We start from the raw sequence: 25,271 nt of genomic DNA, 5'->3' as shown, positions 1-25,271 counted from the left end.
ATTTTCAAATATAAGGAAACGGATACAAGGCAAAGATTGGATTTCTACATGCAATGGAAATACTGGAAATGGTATCTATAGGAGTAAATATTAAAACAGGGGATCCCTGGGTGGCTCAGCGGTTTGACACCTGCCTTCGGCCCAGGGCATGATCCTGTAGTCCCGGGATCGACTTTTGCATCGGGCTCCTTGCATGGAGCCTGCTTCTCCCTCTGCCTGTGTCTCTGCCTCTCTCTCTCTCTGTGTGTGTTTCTCATGAATGAATAAATAAAATCTTTAAAAAACAATAACAAAAACTTTCTTTGTCATCTTTTTATTTCCTTCAAAGATAATGAACCATTTAGGGCAAAACTATTAACATATTATGGAGTCTATAGCAAACATAGAGATAAAAATCTGTGATGCCAGCAGCCCAAAGGATGGGAAGAGACTACAGAAAGCATCCTGTAAGGCTCAGACATTATTTGTGAAGTAGGATAATAGCATCCTAAGGTAGATTATAAAAAAAAAAGTGTGTTATAAACTCTAGAGCAACTCCTGACAACAACAAAAAACATAGCTAATAAATAGTAGTAATGAAATGGAATTAAAATCTGGGCATATGGTAAGTATATCTTTTTAAGAAACCACCAAACTGTTTTCCAGAGTTAGTTGCTGTAGTCTGCACAACCACTAGCAAAATATGGGCATCCCAGTTGCTCCACATTCTTGCCCATACTTGTTACTGTCAGTATTTTTAACTTTAGCCATTCTATTGGGTATATATTGATATTTCATTATGACTTTAATTTTTGGCTTTCTCAGAGTTCAAGAGATAGAGAATCTTCTCCTGTGCCTGCTGGCATTCATATATCTTCTTTTGTGGAGGGTCTATTTAAATTTTCTGCCCATTTTTATTAGATTTTCATCTTATTAGAGTCACAAGTTTTCTTTTTCTTTAAGATTATTTATTTTATCTTTTTTTAATATTTTATTTATTTATTCATGAGAGACACGGGCAGACGGAGAAGCACACCGCAAGCCAAAGGCAGATACTTAACTGCTGAGCCACCCAGGCATCCCAAGATTTTAGGAAGAGAGAGTGAGGGGAGAGGGGCAGAGGGAGACAGAGAGTCTTCAGTAGACTCCCCACTTAGTGAGGAGCCCAACGTGGGGCTTGATCCCATAACCCTGAGATCATGACCTAAGCTGAAATCAAGTTGCTTAACTCTCTGAGCCACCAAGCACCCTAAGATGTCTTTATACAGGTCACACACATTTTGTCAGATCTATATACTGTGAATATTTTCTCCCAGTGTGTGGCTTGATTTTTCATTTAATTAAGTATTTTATGAAGAGGAGACATTTTAGAGGTTTGGAATTTTGATGAAGTCAATTTTATCATTTTAAATGTTTTTGTCTTATTTAGTGTCTGAACTAGGAAATCTTTGCCTACAACTGATTTACACAGATTATCTATGTATTCCTCTGGAAGTTTTACAACTTTACCATGCTTAGGTCTACAGATAAATTTGAATTAACTCTTGAGTATAGTGTGAGGTAAGAGCTGAGGTTGATTTTTCTCCATATGGATATGGAGAAGCTCAGACACAAAAGAGTGCATTCTGTATGATTGCCTTTATATGAAATTCTAGAAGAGGGAAAGCCAATCACTAATAATAGAAACAAGAAAATGGTTGCCCAGGACTAAGGATGGAGAATATTGGCAAGAATGAGAAAGAAGGGAAGACTTTGGGTACTACAAATTCTTTGTTTGGATCCTAATTGTGGTTACTTGAGGTAACCATATTTGACATTGTTTAGCTCAGTAAATTGTATATTTCAAATGAGTGTATTTTATTATATATATAGTAAATATATATAATATCCTAAGGGCACCTGGCTGGCTCAGTTGGTAGAGCATGAGACTCTTGATCTTGGGGTCATGAGTTCAAGCCCCATATTGGGCCTAGAGCTTACTTAAAATATACATGTATATATTATATCTCCTATATAATACATATTATATACCTCAATATAATAATATATAAACTATATATAACAAACATATCCCTATATATAATATATACTTTACACCAATATATAATGTAATAATATATAAGTAAATTATATATAAGCAAAATATAATAATATATGAGTAAATTATATAATATAATAATATAACCCTGCCTCTCTCTAGCCTTATCTCATACCAACTCTCCACCTAGCTCCATCTTCTCTTTGATCTGCTACTTCAGCCACAAGGGGTCTCCCTTCTTCAACAAAGCATGACCTTTCCTGCCTCCAGGCTTCTGTACTTGCTGTTCCTTTAGCTAGAGTAATAATCCCTAGCTCTTTTGATGTCTGGCTCCTTGTCATTCTTAAGATCTTACCTCAACGGTTCCTTCCCATGCCATTTTAATATAGCCACACCTCACCCTAACACTCCCTTTTTGACTTGGCTTGGCTTTCACAACCTAGTGAAGGCGTGATCTTCCAAATATGACTGAATGTTTTTGAGATTCTGTGTAACAATAATTTTACTTTTTAATTTCAATTAGTATTCCATTGTATAAATATCCCACAATATTTTTATCCATTCACTTTGCTGATAAAAATTTGGGTCATTTCCAGTTGAGTCTATTAGGAACAAAACTGCTATAAACATTTGTGTATAAATACTTTGTGGCCATGTTTTTCATTTCTCTTGCAATACTCCCACTCAGAAGAGAAGGCTATTTGCAAAGTCTTATGTACAGCACACTCTTAATTATTTTATTCTGAACTAAAGCGCTTTAGGTGGGGAAAGATTAATTAGCTTTAAATGATAAACAAATAGTAATATTTAGATATGCAAGAGCTATCCCTCTTGCATAGTGGAGGGGATGGGGAGAAATTTATATATTTAGTCATTTTTCTTAAAAGTATGGTCTCACAATTTTATCTGTTGTATGACAGGATAAACAAGCATTTTAAATGTCACTCTGAAAAGCAGTAGAGTTCCATATGAATATTTACTGAAAAATGAATAAATTATGGTATATTCATACAATGCAATATTAAACAGGATGTGAATAAGCTAGAGTTACATGCAATAACATTGAAAAATATTTCTTTTTAAGAGTTTTTTTTTTATTGAACAGGTTATAGAAGAGATTTAGTCAAAAAGACCAAAGCACATGTCATTATCAGTCTCCTCTGATTCTTCTTTCTTTGCTTCCACTTTCTTCTCCTAGGTGGAAGCAGCCCTGGTGGAGGAAGCAGGACCTCCTGCTGGTGCAGGGCTAGCTGCTGGGGTGGGTCCCCCAACCCCTATGTTGCAGATGGGGCTCCCAATCTTGACATTGGCCAGGGCCATTGCAAACAAGCTGGGCCAGAAAGGTTCAACATTTACACCTGCTGCTTTAAGAAGGGCATTGATCTTATCCTCTGTGACCATCATCTCATCATCATGCCGGATTAGTGTTAAGCAAATGCAGGTAAGCTCCAAGAGGGAGGCCATGGTGTGGGCAAGTGGTGAGCAGGTACTGCTGGGCGTGGTGCTAGTCACTAGATCAAGTGAGGGCCTCACCCCAGTGTGGCTTGAGCTTCCTTGGAAGGACTGAGCACCTTAGCAGCAGCCGAGGAAAAAGAAACATGGATAAATCTTAAATCTTATGAGGAAAATCATCTTATATTTTAGGTTCATCTTATATTTAGTCATCAATGGTATATATGTTTTCTACTTTTCATTAAGGGAGTAGCACATCCATAGGCCCTAACTAAAGAGTAGTCCTGTACAGTGATGACATAGCATGTCAACCCTCCCACCCCCCACATTACACACACATAGTTTGGACAACAGATATATGTCTGCCCTAAAAGCAACCAATCCATAATGAAAATTAAGACATGCAATCCATGCTCAATAAAATTAAAACAAACACATGCAATCTGTGCTCAATGGAGTCCATGCTCATTATGAATGCCAGAGGTAATAACAAATTCTGTCTTCAGGATCTTCTCAGCAAAGGTATATCTAAATGAGGCCCTGAACAAAAACATATGCAAATATGGCTGAGACTAAAAATGAAATTTACTGACTCACATCACTAAACTAGACAAAGGGAAACAAAGTATACTTTAGAATAAGATATATAACCAGGATTAAGTATAACAAGCCTAAATGTGCATGCATTTAATAACAGAACATCAAAAACTGACAAAACTGAATGGAGAAATCAATAGATCCATAACTGTAGTAGAGATGTCAACACCCCTCGCAATCGCTGATAGAACAATTGATGATGGTAGTCTTAAAAACCACTATGCCAAGGACTACACTGACCACCATTTATGAGGCTTTCATGCCCAGTGAATAGACTGGTGATCTAATTCCAAAATTCTTTTTTGGAGTCTGTTTCCTAGGAACATTCTCAATGTTTACTATCTTAGCCATATTCCTCAGTAAACAGATCTGAGACAGGGACCAATGTTGCAGGACCCCACCTGTATTGAGAGTGAGAGAAGTAAGGTGGAGCAGACAAAGAAATGATCCAGTTTTGAGAGAGGACTCAGTTGATCCCATGTGAAGCAGAATAACTCTTAAGAGTAGTCTCAAATTGAGGCAAGGGGCCTTTGTAGCTCCCACATCAAGCAGGCAATGGAAGGGAGATGCCTCCAAGGAGAATGTTACCTTACGCCAGACAGCTTCTTTCAACTGAGAGCAATTCTTAGGTAGGGGCTTTGCTATGAGCCAGTGAGACAGGAGACTCAGTCCTAAAAGGGGATGTGGGCAGTGCAGCATCCCATTTGCTACAAAAGATCTGAAGCTTAGTAATGTTACCTTTGAGATACCTATCAGACATCTGACTGGAGATGTCAAGTAGCCAGTGGAGTATAAGATCTTGGAGCTCAAGAGAAAGGTGTGGGCTAGAGACAAATTTGGAGTCAACAGCATTTAGATGACACTCTAAAACTGTAAAACTAGATGAGATGACCAGGGAAATAAGAAAAGAAGTAGTTCTTGGGGGATGCCTGAGTGGCTCAACAGTTGAGTGTCTGCCTTTGGCTCAGAGCACAATCCTGGAGTCCCGGGATCGAGTCCCACATCAGGCTTCCTACATGGAGGCTGCTTCTCCCTCTGCCTATGTCTCTGCCTCTCTGTGTGTCTCTCGTGAATAAATAAATAAAATTTTTTTAAAAGTCCTTGGTGGGGGGCTCCAGGTGCGCGGGTGCACCTGGCCCTCCAAAAAAAAAAAAAAAAAGTCCTTGGTGCACTTCCAAATGAAGAGGTCTGGAGGAAGTTGAGGAACCAGTCAGTGAGGGAGTAAGAAAGCTAAAAGTCTGTTACCAGGAAGCCAACCACAAGTGTTTCCAGGAGGAAGAAATGACCAATGATGTCAAGTGCTGTAGATATTTCAAGGGAGAGGACTAAGATGTGTCCATTGGATCTAACCATGTGGCAGCCACTGGTGATCTTGACAAGAGCAGTTTGAGTGGCGTAGTGGAGATGAAAGCCTGATTGGTGTCACTTTATGAGAGTATGGGAAGAGAGGAATTGGATGCATTAACAATGAGGCATTTGCTATAAAAGGAAAAAAAGAAATGCAGTGCAACTGAAAGGGGAATAGGGCTAATAAAGGCAAGGGAGAAAGAAATGAAGTTTTTCAAAGATAAGAGAAATGACCGAATGCATATAATGAAAATGACTGGTCACACAGGATAACTGATAATGTGGGAGGAAGAAGGAATAATGCTGAGTGATGGCCTTGAGTGGGATCTGGTGTACAAGTGAGAAAGTTGGTCTAGTTAGGAGTGTAGGTCCTTTAACTGGAGGCAGCATATGTGGGAGTTGGTAAGAGTATTGTGGAATACTTTGATTATTCCAATTTTCTCTGTGACATAGAAAGTACTAGGATTGGCAGAAAGTGCAGACTGAAGAGATGCTAGACATTTGAGGAGAGAAGAGTAAATGGAAGAAAGATGTAGTTTGATAGCTGGGCAGCATTAATGCCCACTTGAGGTCTGTGGTCATTAATTTAAAGGGACAGGGATGAGCATGACTATTTCCTCATTGCAGCTATTCATCCATAAAATGGGAATAAAATCATCGCCTCCCTCCTTGGGTTGTTTGGAGGATTTAAGGAGTCAACATTTTCATACACAGCGTCACTTAAGTGTTCTTATTATCCTATAGGGTACATTGTTATGTACATATCTCAATTTTTATCACAAATGAGTTGACTCATAGAAACTCAAGGTTAAAGATCATTGAGCCCAACCACTCAATTAATACTTGAATTATATCCACATTGCTATTTAACCTTTGCCTGAGCTGCTCAGGGACAGCACATGTGCTATGCAGTCATTTCATCTCTGAACAACTGGGGAAATAAGGAAATCTGCTCTGTAGTAACTTTCACCAATGTCTACTCATTTAGGCCACACAGAAGAAAGTATTCCTGTATATGTGCCTCTCTCTTCTATAAGTGGTCCTGATCAGGTTTGGCCATAGATTGGACAGCAGTCCACATAGCCACCCTGGACACTCAATATGCTCCCAACCTTGCCTTCTTTATTAGCATTCACAGAAAAAAACATTTCTCCTTTTTAATTCTTCTCACCTCCTGGAGCCACATTCCTGTCAAAATTTCTTACTTGGTTATCTTGTTCATCTCCTCAGTGAAAAGTATGTGTGTGATTTGCTTTTCCCTAATCTAGAACAATTCTTCATTACTGTGTTCTGGAGAACTTCATAAGATCTCAGTGGTTATTCCATGAAAAATAGTTTTATGTAGTCAAATAATTTTGGAAAACTGCAGACATAATTAAACACTTTTCTCATGTAGAAGTATGCTAACACATACTATAAATTCCCCGAAGGCAGCTGTAATGCATTTCCTAAACGTATTGGTTAACAAATGCATTTTGTTGTGGTTGCTTCTTTTCTGGGACTAGCACTCCATAGAGCAACCTTTGGGAAGTCTCATCCAGGGAATTTATTTCAAACCTAACTAAAATACCACATATAAAATATTGACTTAGATTACTTTATTGTAAAATTACATAAATATGCACAATCATAAAAATAGGTGTAAACTCCACTGCTTATGCATACAGCTCTCATATAAGCAACTATAAAACCAAATCAATTTACAAATTAAATATAAGCAAACCCAATAAAATTCAAATTGACCACATTAAGTTAATGTAACATGTAGTACTGTTTTGTTTAAGCAAAATCACCAATGCAGAGCTTATTGATAAAAACATAACATCTTATTATTAACTCGGTTTTTCTGACTTTGTGCACGATGGACTTGCATTTGAATCATCATATCATTACTGATGAATTTATTTTTTAGAAGTGGAGCTTATTTAACTCCAGATTTATTCTTGGATGGGTCAATCAATGTAAGGGTGCATCCCTCCCAAATAAAAAACTATAATTTTAAAAAATTCTTTTAAGCAAATTAGTTGTTGCATATTGACTTATTTTCTGCTGTTGAACTGTAATAAGTTAGTTTGAACAAAGCATACAAGGAAAACATTTAAAATATGAGTACCATACAAATGCTGTACTCACTGACATGCACAGATTCTTTCAAGTTTGACGTTTCTATTTTTCTCTGTCACATGGTAGTGATGAAAATTCTCCCAGTCCTTTTACTCTCCTGAACTAGCAGAAAATCTCCGTCTATAGATGATTTGGAGGCATTATCTGGCCTTCACTTGGCAGGAATGTGATCACAAAAAGAAACAAACCCATGCAGAAAAACTAGGGGGCCATGTTCAATTTTTAAGAGAATCATCATAACTCAGAAAATGCTTATATTCATTTTTAAAGATTATTATAAAAGTGGAACAGATCAAGGGAAAATAGAGATTAGGTGCTGCTGAAATGCCTACATTGCTCTTTGCAGAGAAAGTCAGTCCACAGCCTTTCTTCTCAGCAGAAGGATGAAGAAAAACCACTCAGCCAGAGTCTCCAGTTCCAGCTGTTCTCCTCTATGGTTCCTTCTCCTTCCCCACAAACGACAGGAAAGGAGCGATCAGGTATGTTTTGACATTCGTTCACACCAATGTGCTACCTCTCTTGGCAGTTTTAAGACTTTTAATCCATTATTGTGGAAGGAAAGACTTTCCCCTCTCACTAAAGGAAATTCAAATTCAGACTCCCTGGACTGGAGGAGGACACTGGATATGGGGATGGAGAGGACACTTAAGAGTGACTCTTTCCTTACAATATAAGCTATACTTAGGAATGAAATTGAACAGAATACAAACCTAATCTGAAATCTAACTTGCACTCACAGGTTAAGCAGGTGACCTGGAGAAAGCTGCTACTACATTAATCTCCCTCAAGACACCCTCAAGTCCCTTCTTCCCAATGTCCTCCTCTGGACCACAGCTGTCTCTGGCGTGAGGCTCTCTTTGTGTCTGCCTTTCCTCTTTCTGAAGCCTGTCAGTCAAGTCTGTCCCATCCCACCACCTCTTCACCCAGGAAGGGAAAACATGCTCTAGGACCCCATCTGCTGTGAGGATGGGAGGCCCTGGGTTGACATGGAAAAGACATGAATGTAACCTCGCCTCAAGAGAATTCCAAAAGCTGAGAAGTAAGATGCATGCCCTTTGTCTTTTGTGTGTGGCAATAATAAAGATACTAAGATGCTAAAGATTAAAAATACAGAATATGGTCTCCAGGTACACACTGATGTTTTTTTAGCTATAAGAATGGTGAGCAGTGCTGATCAGCTAAATGAAAATATGTCTTGAGGATTTTCCCTGGCTAGTAACGCCACTCATTCAACTGGATTTTCTGATCTGAAGAGCTCTAAATGGCCAATATTCCAACGAAGTCAGACATGGCAGTATTTTTTTCTTTTCTTGAAGAGAAGAAAAAGAAAGAACAACATTACCATAAACTGGGATTAAGAACATACAACTTAAATATTTCATGCAAGACATGTTCCTAACTTCTTTCTGTGTAATGTTCATTGTTTTTCCTTCTCATTTTTACTTTTTTTTTAACTTTTCTTCCTCATGCTTTCAAGAAATATTTATTAAACCCCTTTGACATGATAGGCTCTTTGCTAAGTGTCTCAGAGTTCAAAGATGAAAGACTGGTCTCTCCTCTTAAGGGACTTTCAGTCTAGAGGAGGAAACAAGCAATAAGCTAAATAGCAAGACAGCAAATAATTGCAATATGGGACCATTCCTTTACTTGCTCCAGGCATCTACTTTCCTATTACCTCCATAGAACAAGGCCCACCCTGTCTGCTAAGATTCTATAGTCCTTTCTGCTTAATATTTTGCAGAGAAGGGCATTTAGTGTATATGTTTGTGATAACGAAGATATAGACCTTTATATAAGGGCAACCAATCCACCTATCGATTGCAAGCTCTTTGTACAGGGCTTGTATCTAACTGTCCACTTCATACACCAGGCACTTCACTGGGAAGGACGTGTAGTAATACTCCCCTGCTGCCACCTGGTGCTTTATTTACACTAAGTTGGGCTCACAATAGTGGATAATGCAACTGAAAATCATTTACCACACTCAACTCTAAAATGAAATCCCAGCTCCCCCCCCACACACACACACGGACACACATGAATACACACTCCCCATGCACACATATACACTTGCCCTCATTGCTTCCATCTCTGTTAGCCCAAAGCAGGTTTCTGGGAAAGCGTATTCGACTAAGACTAGAGAATGGCGCTAAGGTGCCATGACTGGAAAATGTTTTTCCTCTGGATGACAAAAATGCCTGCTGTGATGATGAACCCAACTGTAGAGTCAAGAGTTAGTGAAACAAACTTTGGCCATCAGCTTGTCTGTTAACTCTTTGCCAAATATTTTTTAACACTGACTTCACGACAGCCATAAATGAAGTCTCTGGGGGAATCATTGGTGGACAAGATGAGTATATTCTCTGATCTAAAGGGGTAGAAAGTCCTGTTAACTCTTAACAAATAAATAAAATACTATCAGGCATGCATAAAGGCTAGCAAGAACATCAAATATGGGGATGTGACTAAGGTGCTGCTTCAGTGAAGTGGCCAGGGATGGCTGCTCAGAGGTCACATTTGAGATAAAGAGGTAATATTGATGGGGAGAATGGAGTGGCCATACCAAGATCTAGGAGAAGAGAATCGGAGACAAAGAAGCCCACACAGTTCTTTAGAAGAGAAAGACTGTGGTATCTTCGGAACAGGAGAAGGCCAGGGTGGTCAGAGTAACATGAGGCGAGTGATGGGCAAGTGGAGAAAGGCGAGACTGGTGAGAGTGGCAAGGTTAGATTGTGAGATGCTTGCGGGACAGCAAAATAAGGCCTTTAGATTCAATCCTACATGCAAAGGCAGAACTGCTAGATGGGTTTAAGCAAGGGGGTGCTCTGCTCTGCTTTTATGAATGACCATGGAGGATGGATTATAGGGAAAGTGTGGAAGTCTGAGACCAATTAAGAGGCTGTGGCTGTAACCTAGATATAGAGAGGATGATGTGTGTTCCAGCAGACAGTAGAGATGGGAGAAGTGTCAGCTATGAGATATATTTTATAGGTAGAGCCTAAGGGTTTATTGAAATTCTAGATGCAGGGATATGAGTATAAGAAAGGAATCAAAGAGGGCTTTCAGAGTACCTAGGTAGTTGGTGGTACCATTTGCTAAGGTGAAGAAAGCTAAGATGTGGGAATATATTTGTGAGTAGGGAATCGATGGTTCTGTTTGGCCATGTTATGTTTGAAATATCTGTTAGACTTCCAAATGGAGTAGACAGGCAGCTGCTAAATCTGGATCTCAGGGAAAACATCCAGTGCAGATGTGGACATCATCAGCATGCAGGTAGTACATGAGGCCATGTTTGCTCCCCTTATTCTGCTTTAGAGCTTCAAATAATACCCTTACCTAATATCCTCTATCCCAGCTCTCAGAAAATCATGTTTCTATTGGCAAGAATAGCAAAGTGAAAGATTGAATGGGGTGGTAAAATCTGCCATCCTAAAAAAGAAGCAACTCCAGGCACATACATAAGATGTCAGGCTTTGCAAGGGCTCTACTATCGAACCCCTTGTGTTGTTGGTGAGGAGTTCTGTGTGCAGAGAGGTGAAATGACTAGTGATGTCTCATAGCTGGTGTACACAGCAGACCCAGACCTTGAAGATACTTGTGCTTGCTGGCTACCACAGTCCTCTCAGCACTCCCTCTGGCTGCCAAGATGGCCTGATGGTATAGAGTTGGTGGGATGCACACAAGGTCAGGTATATGTACATCCCACAAATGAATGTAAAATGAACATTTTATTTTTTAAAAGATTTTATTTATTCATGAGAGACACAGAGAGAGAGAGAGAGGTACAGACACAGGCAGAGGGAGAAGCAGGCTCCATTCCATGCAGGGAGCCTGACATGGGACTTGATCCCGGGTCTCCAGGACCATACCCTGGGATGAAGGCGGTGCTAAACCGCTGAGCCACCCGGGTTGCCCTAAAATGAACATTTTAATCCATATTTGGGATTTTCATTCTTTATCCTTCAAGAGTGAGAGTTCCAGATATAGCATAGAACAAATAGGACCAAATGTTTTTAAAAATAGCAGTACTCTGGAAACCAGTCTGTTCATCTCTGTCTCTAGGGCTCCTCCAGAGCCCCATCATCTGTCTTGGTCATCAGTGAAGGCCTTAGGGCACCTAGCTGCCAGATGCCCTGGGAGTTCACATCTGCCCTTTGTGAATATGGCAACAGGAAGGTAAGGCGCCACTCTGTGTCCTGCAAAGCACCGCTAGAGGGCTGCAGAGACTAGCAGTGACAGGTACCGCTGGCTGGCCAGTGAGACCCAAACAGGAGAACCAGTCATCATCACCTTGTGGCCCCACACTCCCCCCTTTTAGGTGATGGAAGAAATTGGAATCTCAGAAAGATGAAGGCCACCGACTGGTGAGTGACAATCACAAGTCTATCACAGGTCCTCTGGTTCACAATTCAGTGTGATACAGCAGCAAGTGCATGGGGTTTAGAGCCAAGAATCCCTGGTTTTGCTGTGTTTCATTTTGTGTAGTTGGTCAAATTGCCCAACTTGCCTGAACATCAGTGTCCAGGTCGTATTATGGGTAATAGTGTTCCTGCCATGCCATGTATCATGTTAGGTCAGTAAGGCAGCAGAGTTGAGAGGCCTGCCGCTTACTGAATGTTTGCCAAAACCCCAGGACTTCCCCTCTTCCTGCTGAGGCCCTGGTTCCTCTCTGAGCTAGCTAGCTAGCTCCTATCCTCACGAAGCAACTTTCAGTAATCAACCCAAATGGTCTCGCCTGTTTATAATTCGTTGCTTCATAGTGAAGTATGTAAGCAGCACTACCGAGCACTTAACAAAACATAACAAAACCATAGGATATATATATATGTGTATGTGTGTGTATTTATATATATAAATATAAACATATATACACATATATATATATATACATATACATATACACACACACACACACACACACACACACACACACACACATAATTAGGAGGCTGGAAAAGAGCCTGTCTTCCTTGTCAGTGTCCTAGGATTTGGATCCCAGGATCTTTTCACCCACCCCCAATCAGTGGATGTTTGTTGAATTTGTTCAATGTACCAAGGAGTATGCTGGGGATTGAGAACACTGGGGAGGCCTGTCCTCAACACTAACCACCATTCTTTTTTTTTTTTTTAATATTTTATTTATTTATTCCTGAGAAACACAGAGAGAGAGGCAGAGACACAGGCAGAGGGAGTAGCAGGCTCCATGCAGGGAGCCCAATGCGGGACTCGATTCTGGGACTGTGGGATCACGACCTGGGCTGAAGGCAGAGGCTCAATCGTTGAGGCACCCAGGAGTCCCACTAACCACCATTCTGCTCCAAGCATTGCCTATATCACCTTATTTATCTTAGCTCCTTTCTTCTCAAGACAGTCCTCCAGGTCAGGCCTCCTTGGCTTGATTTTAGAGATGAGGACCAGAGAGGTTAATTAACTTGTCCAAGTCCTACCAGCAAGTAAATGGCAATGCTGGAGTTTAAGCTCAGCTCTGCCTGTGCTTTTGCTGCGCCCCTTTTTATTGAGGTGCTTGCCAAAAATGAGAATGTGGGAAGTGCCATAAAAAGAAGGCCATGCGGAGTCTTGAAGGGAGTGGCTGCTCTGGAGGAAAGCTCAAAGTAGACAGGCCTGGAGGCAGGAAAAAGGAAAGAATTCCTACATACCTATTTGCAGTAAATGTGATGTACTGAAACATGATGTAGTTGGTATATGAGAGAAAGACACACACACACACATGCACGCCCACGTGCACGCACACAAGCATGCCTAGGCTGATTGAATTCTCTAAAAGAATTCTTGCTGGAAGGAAGTAGGAGTCAAAAGCTGAAGTGAAGAAATCCAAAGTTGGAGTCATAACGCCGATGCACTTCACAACCAGCTCACCCAGGAAATTAATTTCACGTTGAGTTGTTCTATTACAAACCCTGACTGAAGTGTGTCCACAAGGTAAACAACGGGAAAGCCTCCAGGAGCTTCCCTAAAGCATGTAACATAGCCAGAGGCTGACCTGACCTAATTGGCAGAAGTAGATCAGAGGCCAGGGAAACCCAGTTCTTTTCCACCGACCACAAGCTTGGCCAGCTGCCACTTAAGGATGCCATCCCAGTGGCCACACACAGCAGCTGCAAGTCTACCCCTACCCTAACCCTCAGAGGTGCTGCTCACGGGCACATCAGTCATTGTGAGCACCTTCTGAACATGAGAGTCCAGATGCTCTTGCAAAGCAGTTCTGGAAATAGCCAGGCACCTGAGTGTAACCTGATACAGGAAACATTCCATCGGATACAAAGCATACTCCTCCAAAAGGCAGGGAGAGGAAGTCATAATTAGAATCATTCATTCATCCAGCAGAACTGAGTCTCCAGCTATGAGCCAAATGTAGTTCTCAACCCTGGCTGGACAGAAGAATCACCTGGGGTCTTTTAAAAATACCAACGACAGGGTTCCACCCAAAACCAATTAAATAAGACTATCTGGGAATGAAGCCCAGGCCTTTGTATTCTTTAAAAGCCCTCTGGATGATTCTTATGTGGTAGAGAACCACTGCATTACATATTATATACAACAAACAACAAAATCACTGATCAGGCCTCAAGGAACTCACAGTTCCACAGAGCCCTACAGTTCGCAATGGGTTTTTTCCTGCAGGTGACCTTGATTGATCTTTACAACCAGCCTGTGTTAAAGTGAAAACCACAGGCCCAAAATGGCATCACTTGGGCCAAGCCAAGTCACCAAACCCCAGATTTAATACCTAACCTAACTGCAGTTCCAACCTTCCCAGAAATGTTAAGCCTTAGCCTGTCAAACAGGAATTTTCTGATAAACACCAGTGAAGTCATCTGTCACAGGGGCCTTCTCCATCTCCTAAAGGAACATGAAGTAATCCACCTAATAAGACCCCTGCCTTTCGCCCTGGGGGAATGTGCCCTTGCCTGGAACAATCTTTTTTTTTTTTTTTTTTGCTTATAACTTTCTTCACTGTCCTTCCTATAAAAAATCTTCCATGTTCTACATCTTGAAGCATCTCTATTTGCTACACAGGATGCTGCCCACTTAATGAATTGTTTAATGAAACCAATTAGATCTTCAAATTTACTCAGTTGGGTTTTGTTTTTTAACGCCTGGGAGGGTGTTGTTATTGCCCATTTTGCAGATGGTGTAGCTGAGGCTAAGAGGGAGCATACATGCCCAATGTCACGCAGCAGGTAAGCACCAGAGTGGGCACAGAAACTGGCTTTTCTGATTCTAAGACTCTTGCTCCATGTCACTGAGCAATGCACAGAGGAATTGGACTTGAGGAGAGGCTCAGTCCATGTTGTAACTACACCATGGCAGGGGTCAAGAACCAAAGGAACACATAGAGGCAAGTATTAGATGGACCTACTTGTCCCAGCAAATGTCCACTAACCAGTTAATGTCCATCAGTGTTCCTATAACTGTGTCTATGTTGATCAACTGCTTGTTTATTTAACCACTTTCATTAAGGACTTTTCTCGGCAACAGAGCCTGTGGCCAGAATAGTAAGTAGATACTTAAAAGATCACCTTGCCAGTCTCAGCGTTGGTCTTAGGATATACTAATGACCCCTAAGAAGAATACAATTTATTGCACAAATTCTTAGGTTGTGAATGGTAGTACCAGCAGTTTTGCTGATTTGCTGGCCATGCATTAATGGTCAGTAGGTGTTTGAGGCGCAGCCTGTGTTAATAGAAAGAGGGAGACAGGTGCAGCATGTGGCTAATCTCAGAGGCTTTGAAATCTAATTCCCTCTCTGGGTGGCGGTTTAGCCTTATAAAACCTTTGCCTCTTTGGGTTACATACACGCAGTTTTGCCTACTCCAGAGTGGGCTATAACATTTCCAAGGTGGCCTCAGAAATACTGAGTCTGGTTTTCTAACGTTCTTTGGGAAGCAGGAATTGCTACTCTTCATGAGCAGATTGACTAGCCCTGTGCAATTTGGCTTGAACTCATCTCTGACCTGCTCTTCCAGCCACTCTTCTTCACTCCTACTGTCCATCACTAATAAAATGCAACCCTCTCATTTTGCAAACAAGAAGACTGCGATCTTGAAAGAGACCTGGTCGGAGCCAAGTGAAGAGTGGTAAAGCTAGGACCAGCCGAGTGTCCAGGCTCCACCCTCATGCTCGGTCAGCACAGAAGCAACCAGGACTGACCAGCATTTGCACGTGTAGATCCCATTCCAAAGTCTAACTAGAGAAACTCCGTTTTCAGCCTCATTTAGACATAATACAGTACTCAACTAGGCTCATTTTATTTATTTCTAATTTTCCTTAAATGCATTTTAAAAAATAATCTCCACACCCAATGCGGGGCACAAACTCACAACCCTGAGATCAAGAGTTGCATGCTCCAAGTGGGCCAGTCAGGCTCCCACTCTACCAGGCTCATTTTAGTGGCCCTTATGCATGGGTTCAACCTTAGGCAACATCACAATGTAAGCAAAGCTTGTCTCACAATCCCTCACCTGTTTCAGGTCAAGAATAAAAAACTTCAATATGCTAATATGTATTACTAATACCTTAATATAGGCAAAACCCATGTTTTTAAAAAAGGATTTCACCTTCTAAGTCAGCTATACTTCAGTGATGATGAAGGAAGGAAGGAAGGGAGGAAGGAAGGAGGGAAGGGAGGGAGGAGGGAGGGAGGGAGGGAGGAAGGAAGGAAAGAAAGAAAGAAAGAAAGAAAGAAAGAAAGAAAGAAAGAAAGAAAGAAAGAAAGAAAGAAAGAAAGAAAGAAGAAAGAAAGAAAAGAAAGAAAGGAAAGAAAGAAAAGATAAGAAAGACCCATTGGGAGAAGAATCCAAAAAAATAAAAGTCTAACAGCCATAGTCTTGGTCTGTGATACCTGTATTCAGACCTTCTTGGCTCCTTCAATAAGCATAAAAGTAACAATAATCAACATACCAGTATGTTCCAGGTGGTATAAAATATGCTTTTATATATATTTAATGTTTTACCCCATGTATAGCAGATCTTACTTTTTCTATAAGCAGATGAGGAAATTCAAATGCAGAGTGGGTAATAGCTTGCACAAGTTCACACAGTGAATAAGTACCTGAGCCAGAGTCAAGTGTGCCTGCTCAAAGACAGGATCTTTGTACCACATACATAAACCACATATATTCCTCCTCTTGAACTGAGGTCTTATATGAACAAGTGTCCAGAAACTGTGGATGTGGCAAGGCCTGCACACAGATTCAAGGATGCACAAGGGAGAAAAGCACCAGCCTCTAAGGGCTGAACATCTTGTAGTTCTCTTCTAATTCCCACCGCCCACCCCCAGCCCCCAACACTCCCATCCTAACCATTCATCTCCTTGTTAGTCATAGACCCTGGAGGGTGTGAGGGAAACACGCAGTTTGAGCACAGCCTGGCCCAACCCGGGAATGGAGCCTGATGCCTGTGACATTCATCAACTGGTTAATTTCAGAAAGGCATCCATTTGCACCAGCTGCTTAAAAAGCTCTCTGCCCTCAGGAGATGCTCAGCCAATCACAGCAAAGGCAGGGAGTTTTTCTGGTAACCATGTTCAACCTGGTGTCTGCTGCTTGTTTGGTTGTATAATTTCACTGGAGCTCAGGAGAGTGGAGAGTACAGTTAAAATGAATGATCTTATTTCCTTTAAATTATTATTCTTATATTTATGGCTTACATCCATCCTTAATGCACATGTGCCCTATTAACCTATGATCATGATGATGATGGTGATGGTAGTGATGAAAATGACTGCTATTGCTCTTTATATGGTGAGAGATGCCTGGCTGTTTCTGACAGATTCTCTCCAGGTGGCTTTATCTCATGTGTGTGTGTTTGGAGGGAGGGAGGAGGCAAAGTCCCCACAGGTCTGGAATCTGCTCCTGAACTCTTGTCAGTTCAGTTTCCAGCCTCAAGTGAGAAATTCCTTTTAGAAGTGATTGATTAACCAGAATGCAAAAACACTCACATAGAGAAGGACAGATTCTTCACCAATCCCCAGAATTAATTCTTAGGTCCCAAAAAGAGATCAAATGCTTTGTGATCACAGATTTGGAATAAAAGGCATGGGATGTCCTCAAGCGTGCAGGTGGGGACTGTGGAGGGCCAGCCCTTCCTCTACAGCTAATATTTATCAAGGTCTCTCATTGTGTCAGGCACTGGACAGGAATGATCTCAAACTCTGCAAGAGACCTAAGAGAAGGGTGCCAGTTATCAACCCCATTTTGCAGGTGGTAAAGCAGAAGTTTGAGAGGTCAGCTTACTCATTCAAGTCCAGGTGCCTCTATCCACAAAGCTAATGCTCAACCACCTGCACAGTCCTCTCTGTAGGGTTAGGACTTCTTAAAGAGCTGACATTTGTTCATCATAGGATCACCTTCTCCCTTGCATAGTACTGGAAACTTCTGATTGATTTTTGCTTACATGTTCCTTTTTACGGTCTCTATGTAAGCCAACTGTCTGGCTGCATTAGATAGTTTATATTTTTGTTTTAAACTCAATGGTAGAGGGGCACCTGGGCAGCTCAGTTGGCTAAGTTGCCTATTCTTGATTTCGGCTCAGGTTATGATCTCAGGGTTGTGGGACTGAGCCCCAGTGGGCTTCGTGCTCAACAGGGAGTCTGTTTGAGATTCTCTCCCTCTACCTCCCTCTGCCCTTTCCCCTGCTCATGTTCTCTCTGTCTCTCACTCTCTAAAATAAACAAATACATCTTTAAAATAAATAAACTCAATGGTAGATTGGAAAATGAATTAAAAATCAGGCAAAAAATATGTATAATATTTTGTAATATTATGTAAAATATGTATAATATACCATCAAAAAGTTGATGGTAGAAGAGTGGAGTTGGGGGATAACATAATATGCAGATGCTGCATTCATTCATTTATTCAACAATAAATCTGTGCTGAATACCTACTGTGTGCCACCAACTGAGTCCTAAGAGCTGACAATAAAAGATGAACAGGACTAGTCTATGCCCTCAAGCTTCCCACAGTATAGCAGAAGCAGGAATGGGAAACATTAATGATTCAATGTTCAGGGTGTTTGGAAACAAAGGAAAATGTATGTCTTGACCTTGCCAAAGTCTCTGGGTAGGGAAAGAGGTCTGGGAAGACTTCATCTATCTTCTATTAACACATTAATAACAGCATAAGATCAGTTGAAGAAGTTCATATTTTAAGTCCATGCTTAGGACAAAGATGTCTTACTATGGCAAGTTTAGCTGATCCTTGAACAGTGCAAGTGTTAAGGATGCTAACCCACTGCACAGTCAAAAACCCACATATAACTCTTGATTCCCTCAAAACTTTACTACTAATAGCCTACTATTGGCCAGATATCTTAAAGGTAACAGTCAATTGACACAAATTTGCATATTACATGTATTATATACTGTATTCCTACAATCAAGTAAGCTAGAAAAACGAAAATGTTATTGAGAAATTAAGGAAGAGGCTTTGTGCAGTGGCAGTATCATAGCCAATGAGGTTTATCCAAGACGCGATTATTGCTAATAGAAATTAAGGAAGAGAAAATACATTTATAGTACTGTACTGCAAAAAGCCTGCATGTAGCTTAACTGACTGGGTGGTTCAGTCAGTTAAGCCTCTGACTCTTGATTTTGGCTCAGGGCATGATTGCAGGGTTGTGAGATACAGTCCCATGTCAGGCTTAGTGCTAGGCATAGACCCTGCTTAACATTCTCTCTGTTCCTCTCTCTGCCCCTCCCCCTTTCTAAAATAATAAATAATAATAATAAATAAAATTAGAAAAAAAGCCCTCATGTAAGTGGATCTGCACAGTTCAAACCCATGCTATTCAAGGACCAACTATATTTAGAAATATTAGCTTAGAATTAAATAATAAGATATGCTGAAGAGGAGTTAAAAATGATAATAAACTGAGGCACCCGGGTGGTATAGTCGATTGAGAGTCCTGCTCTTGGTTTCAGCTCAGGTCATAATCTCTGGGTCCTGGGATCAAGCCCTGCATCGGCTCCACACTCAGCATGGAATCTGCTTGGGATTCTCTCTCTCTCTCTCTCCTCCTCTCCCACTCTCCCCCTCCTTCCAGTGCTGTCTCCTCTCTCAAATGAATAAAGTCTTTATTAAATAATAATAACAAGCTAACAAGTATGAAATCAAGCACTAACCTAAGCTTTTTTTTAAAAAAGAATTTTATTATTTACTTATTCATGACAGACACACGGGGGAGGTGGGGAGCAAAGACACAGGCAGAGGGAGAAGCAGGCTCCATGCAGGGAACCTGATGTGGGACTCACTCCCAAATCTCCAGGATCACTCCCTGGGCTGAAGGCAGAGCTAAACCGCTGAGCCACCCAGGCTGCCCACTAACCTTAGCTCTTTACATGTATTAACTCATTTAGTCCACACTAGAACCCTAAATTCTAGTAAGTATGAATACTATTCCCATATTACAGACTAAAAAACTGAGTCACAGATTGATACAGAAGGCCAGGTGATACTCATTAACTATGATGTATCTGGGTACTAAGATTAGAGCAAGGGGTCAAGAGGAGACATCAAATTTGAATTAGAACAACACTGCCACATATTAGTTCTATAGACTTGGGTCTTCACAGGTAAAGTAAACGGGCAGGTAGATAATTTCTGATTTGTTTTCAGTGTCAAACCCTAAAAATCCTTAACTTTGTTTCTAATGGAATAAAATAAGGAAGGGCAAGAGATGAGAAACAGAGGAAAGCAGACTAAGACCATCAAGGCTTTGGGAGATGCCTCTGGATCTTCTTAAAACCTGTACCCAGAAGGTAACCTAGAACAAAATGAATGTATGAAGGAAAGAACTTGTAGAGGATAAATGAAAAGCTCACTCAGAGATAGAAAAAAAATTACTGTATACAGTATAGCAGAAAAGAAAGTAGAAGCATAGTTCATGACAAATCATCAGTGGGAGGGCAGCCCCGGTGGTGTAGCGGTTTAGTGCCGCCTGCAGCCCAGGTCGTGATCCTGGAGACCCTGGATCGAGCCTCACGTCAGGCTCTCTGCATGGAGCCTCCTTCTCCCTCTGCCTGTGTCTCTGCCTCTCATTCTCTCTCTCTGTCTCTATGAATAAATAAATAAATAATCTTTTTTAAAAAATCGTCAGTGGGAGAGCCAGGGGAACATGACAAGCAGACATGGATGGCCACCCATCACGGTAGGGTTGCAAGATCATCAGTTCTGGCATCAGACTACCTCAAGTTTGAATTCAGGCTCTGCTACTCTGTAGTGTGACCTTGGGCCAGTCCCCCACCCTCCTCTGGGCCTCAGTTTTCCTCATCTATAATATGGGGATAATATTAGTACCTTCCTCACAGAGTTGCTGACCAATAAGCTGAAATAATACACGTGTGGCCCTAGAATGTGGCAACGTGCTCTATGAGTTTAGCCATTGTTATTAATCCCAAACCAGTGGGAGACAGACAAGTAGCATTCCAGTCTTTTCATCATATCTGGCCTGATTATTCCTTGACAGAAGTTGTAGCAGTGGCAAGAGGCCAATGTGAACAGTCGATGAAGAAGATCCCTGACGAATGCTAAAGAACTGAGACTAGCTTTATGGAGAAGCAAACATCAAGGCGTGAGTCATTATATGTATATGTAGGTGCATGAAGGCGCTCCCTCAAAAATGCCAGCAAATTGTACCTCTTCATCTCATTTCAGGGCAGATGAGCTTGCTTCACGTAGGAGGGAAGAATTTCCTGATAAGGGATTAGGTATAGAGTTCTAAGCAAGAAAGGGTACCTATTTCCTACTTTGGGGGGCTTAAAATATAAATACATACATTCTTACCTTGCTGAAGAGGGGGCTTAGCCAAGGCCCAGGGGTGACTGGTAGATGATTCCCTCCAGTTTTTAGACCTAAGAACCTAGCATTGAACCCATTCTAGTGGTTGCTTTGATTCTATTTTTCTCACACTCAATCACCCCTGGAGCTGAGCACTTACTGTGTGCCAAGCATCCTTCAAGGTCCCACATTTCAGTTATATTCCAGACCCCTTCTCCTTGCTGGGCCTTTCTGAAATACAGTTGTGCACATGTGCATTCAGTTCCCATCCAATCTCCATTCTTGTCCATCCTCCAGGAGCTCATTTCTGACACACAAGCACATACTCAAGTCAGCCATAATGTGATGCACTTCCCTCGTGTCGTGTCTGTGCCTAAGGATGGGCTGGTGGAGACAGTGTGATGCAGGTTCAGACACTGAGAGCCTCCCCAGAGTCTGGGTCTCCACATTCACTCCTAGCAAGGAGGGCCCCAGAAATCGTTAGTGCAGTGCACGGACTTCCCTCAATTTCTCAGGTGCTGAGTAATGGGGGTAAATTAAAGAGAAGAATCATATAAATAGACCACTTGAACAAATGATCATATTCACACATAGGAAACACAAGAGCAAATGAGAACAACAGGGGAACCCGGCACTAATGAGACCGGAAGGCTGTTTCAGTTTCTGGGCTCTGCTCTGTGGTGTTTTGAAAGGGCAAAGCGACTCAGTTGCAGGAATGTCCTGGGGGAGAGAATCCCACCAGGACCAGCTATTATTAAGCTGTCATGGAGGAGGTGGGGAAAGGCTGATGTGTGGACTGTTCTGAGAACAACCCAATGCTGGGTCTGATCAGAGATCATCCTCTTAATGCTGCCTGGTTTTTTTTGTTTGTTTTGTTTTGTTTTGTTTTGTTTTGTTTTGTTTTGTTTTGTTGGGTTTTTTTGAGAAATAAATGCCCAGGGTTACCCTGCGTCTTTGCAAACTCCCCAGCAAGCCAGCCCCAGTCTGGGCTTGTGCTTGGGCAGGGGCGAGAAGTGTAATCTGACGCCACCACCTGCTGGCTGGCTGGAGGGCTGGCTGGAGGGCAGTAGGGAAGGAAGGCGGTTGTTTGAGAATCTTTGTAAAGGCTTTGCTTCCTTCCCGTCCCTTCCCTCTCCTCCCACATAATTGCTTATTCCTCTGGCAAAACCCTGATCCTCAGGGCGAAAGTTCTCCACGTATAAAAGAGGGGTGATAACATTTGTTACCCACTTTTTCGATGTCTTGCCAGGTTTCATGTTCTAATAGTTATAAAGCATCTTGAAGTTCAGCAAAAGGTGACCATTTGTAAACACCTTGAACGGTCATTGACAACTGATATTTAGTGAGCAGAGACTCAGGACCAGAACGTGTGCTTGATATTATATGTCATCCCCTTCAGGCTTCACGATGCCTTGGTAAGGAAGGTATTGCTATCTCTACCTTCCTGGCAAAGAAAGAAAAAAAAGCTTAGAAAAATGAAGTAACTTGTATACATTTATAGAAGTAAAAAGAGTCTGGCCCTAAAGTTTTCCCAATATATGGTTCAGCCTTTCCATGTACTTTGGATTGTGTCTCCTTGGACTTTCTGTTCATTTATCCAATGACTATCCACTGTGTGCCAGGTATTCTTCATGTTATGTTTTTGTCTCCTCTATATCTGTGTGTATGTCTGTGTCTGCTTTTCTGTATCTTCCTCTGTCTCTTGGTCACACACACACACACACACACACACACACACACACACCCTGAGCCAGGTGGAAGGCAGCCGGTTATGGGTGGCCAGTAGTTCTGGGCCCTACCCCACAGAGCTCTTCTCCCTGTCCTCCTTCCCCCAATCCTATTCTCATCACACAATTCCCAGAGATGTCAGTACCTGTCCCCTGCTAACAGGGCCCGTTTATGACATGAAGCCAGCAGTTTGGAATCCTGCATCCCTGGGGTGAGCCTTCCTTGGCAAGATATGAAGAAGTTTGTCCATTCATTGTATGCTACAATTCATTTGACAATAAATCGTATATTGCTTTGTGACAGCTCTCCTGTTGTTGCTTTAACAACTGTTTGGGCCTTAGAATCTTCCACATCCTTGTGTCCTGTTCCTAGAAGCAGGAATCATGTCCTGTGTCTATTTCATCAACATCGCTACATATGTTTGACACATGACAGGCATTCAATAAATATTTGTTCGCTTTCTATCCAATTTCCTCCCCTCCTTGGGTCTGCCCGATTACCTCTCTTCCCACTCTCTGTGCTTTCCTGGAGGCTCCTCATCCCCTTCCTTTCTAGGCTTTTCATTCCTTCCCCTCCTCAGGTAACTTGGCATGGAGTCTCATTTACTTGCTAAATCACCTTCTTTGGGTCCCATAGGTGGAAAACAAACCAAATTTGGAATCTCCTGATCTCTAAGTTTTGGTTACTCTAGGATAACAGAGTTTGCTGGCTACACAACCTTGACTAAGCCACCACATAGACTCTTATGGGCATCTATGTCTCCCCATAGTCATTGTCTCTTGTCCTTTCCCCCACTTGGACCATGTAAAGGGACATCCCTTGCAAAAGTCATTAAGGTCCTACCAAAGCTTAATGCAACAGACCATTTTCAGCCTTTTATTTTTACTTCTCAGCGCATTTGTCCTTACTGACCAGTTTTTCATAAACACTTCCCTCAGCTTTGATGACATCACTTTTGTCATACCTTCTGGCTTCTCTGGCTGCTGCTTCCTCTCATTATTATCATTCCTACTCTTATTACACATAATTAACATAATAGCTAGCATTAATTGATGCTTCTATGCACCAGGAGTTTACTAAACTTTCTAGCTACTGTTCTGTAAGGTAAGTACTATTGTTGCCCCAATACAGAGAGAGACAAAGGCTCACAGGGGTGACACACTTGCCCAGAGACAGATGGCCAAAGGTGTCTGATTCCAAAGCTTATTCTCACAAAAGAAACGAGACACTGCTCCATCTCATTTGTAGTTTCTCTTCCCTTCACTTTTAGAGCTCCTTGGAGCTCTGGCATGGGCCTGTCTCTCCTCTCTCTGTCTACCCTCCCTGGACAATCTCACTCACTTGACTTGGTAACCATCCATATAGAAATACTACTACATGCCTACCTTCAGCCCATGCTCTTTCCTGACCTTCAGACCTTTTTCTCCAACTGCCCATGCACAGGACAGTGACATATGAGGTCTCAAACATGACATGTTACCTTTCCCTCAAAACCTATTCTTCTCCCTGAGAGCAAACTCCTTCTCTCAATAAAATCACATGATTATCCATCAATTGCCCAAGTCAGAAAACTTAGTGTCCTCTGTTTTAAATCTTACTCATCTTCCTTATTCACCTTTCTTTCTTTCCAAGGGCCTTTAAGACTTGGTTCCTGCCTCTCTTTCCAGCTGTATTTCTCCTTTAAAAAATTTTTTTATTATTTTTGGGGGTGCCTGGGTGGCTCAATCAGTTGAGCAACCGACTCTCGATTTCAGCTTAGCTCATGATCTTAGAGCCCTGTGTAGGGCTCTATGCTCAGCAGTCTGTTGAAGATGAACTCCCTCTCCCACTCTCTCTGCAACTCCCCTGCTCACACTCTCTCTAAAAAATAAATAAATAAAATCTTTTTAAAAATTAAAAATAAATAAAAATCTTATTATTTTAAGTAATCTCTACACCTAATGTGGGGCTTGAACCCACAACCCTGAGATCAAGAGTTGTACACTCTACCAACTGAACCAGCCAGGCACCCCCAACCATACTTTCTCTGATTCATCCCCATTCTTCACCTAGCTGTGATCACCCTATTGCAGTTTCAAGTTGAGCCAATTACTTCATCACAATTACTTTCCAACTGTTGATGTAGTTCCGTCTGTTGAAGTATCTCGAGGATCCAGCATAGTGCCTTATACATCAAAGGCTCTAAAAATAATATTGAATGAATGAAT

The 25,271-nt window shown here is 41.6% G+C and overlaps 2 pseudogenes; one reads left to right on the top strand and one right to left on the bottom strand.

The window, feature by feature from the left end:
- Positions 1 to 2,943: 2,943 nt before the first annotated feature.
- On the bottom strand, positions 2,944 to 3,577 carry LOC140600631 (large ribosomal subunit protein P1 pseudogene; annotated as a pseudogene).
- Positions 3,578 to 18,983: 15,406 nt separating this feature from the next.
- On the top strand, positions 18,984 to 19,055 carry LOC140602043 (U4 spliceosomal RNA; annotated as a pseudogene).
- The last annotated feature ends 6,216 nt before the right edge of the window (positions 19,056 to 25,271 follow it).

Source organism: Canis lupus, chromosome 12 (genome assembly GCF_048164855.1).
Source record: "Canis lupus baileyi chromosome 12, mCanLup2.hap1, whole genome shotgun sequence".
NCBI classification, from domain to species: domain Eukaryota; kingdom Metazoa; phylum Chordata; class Mammalia; order Carnivora; family Canidae; genus Canis; species Canis lupus.
The sequence above is the reverse complement of the archived record's forward strand: the minus strand, read 5'-3'. Positions and strand labels throughout refer to the sequence as shown.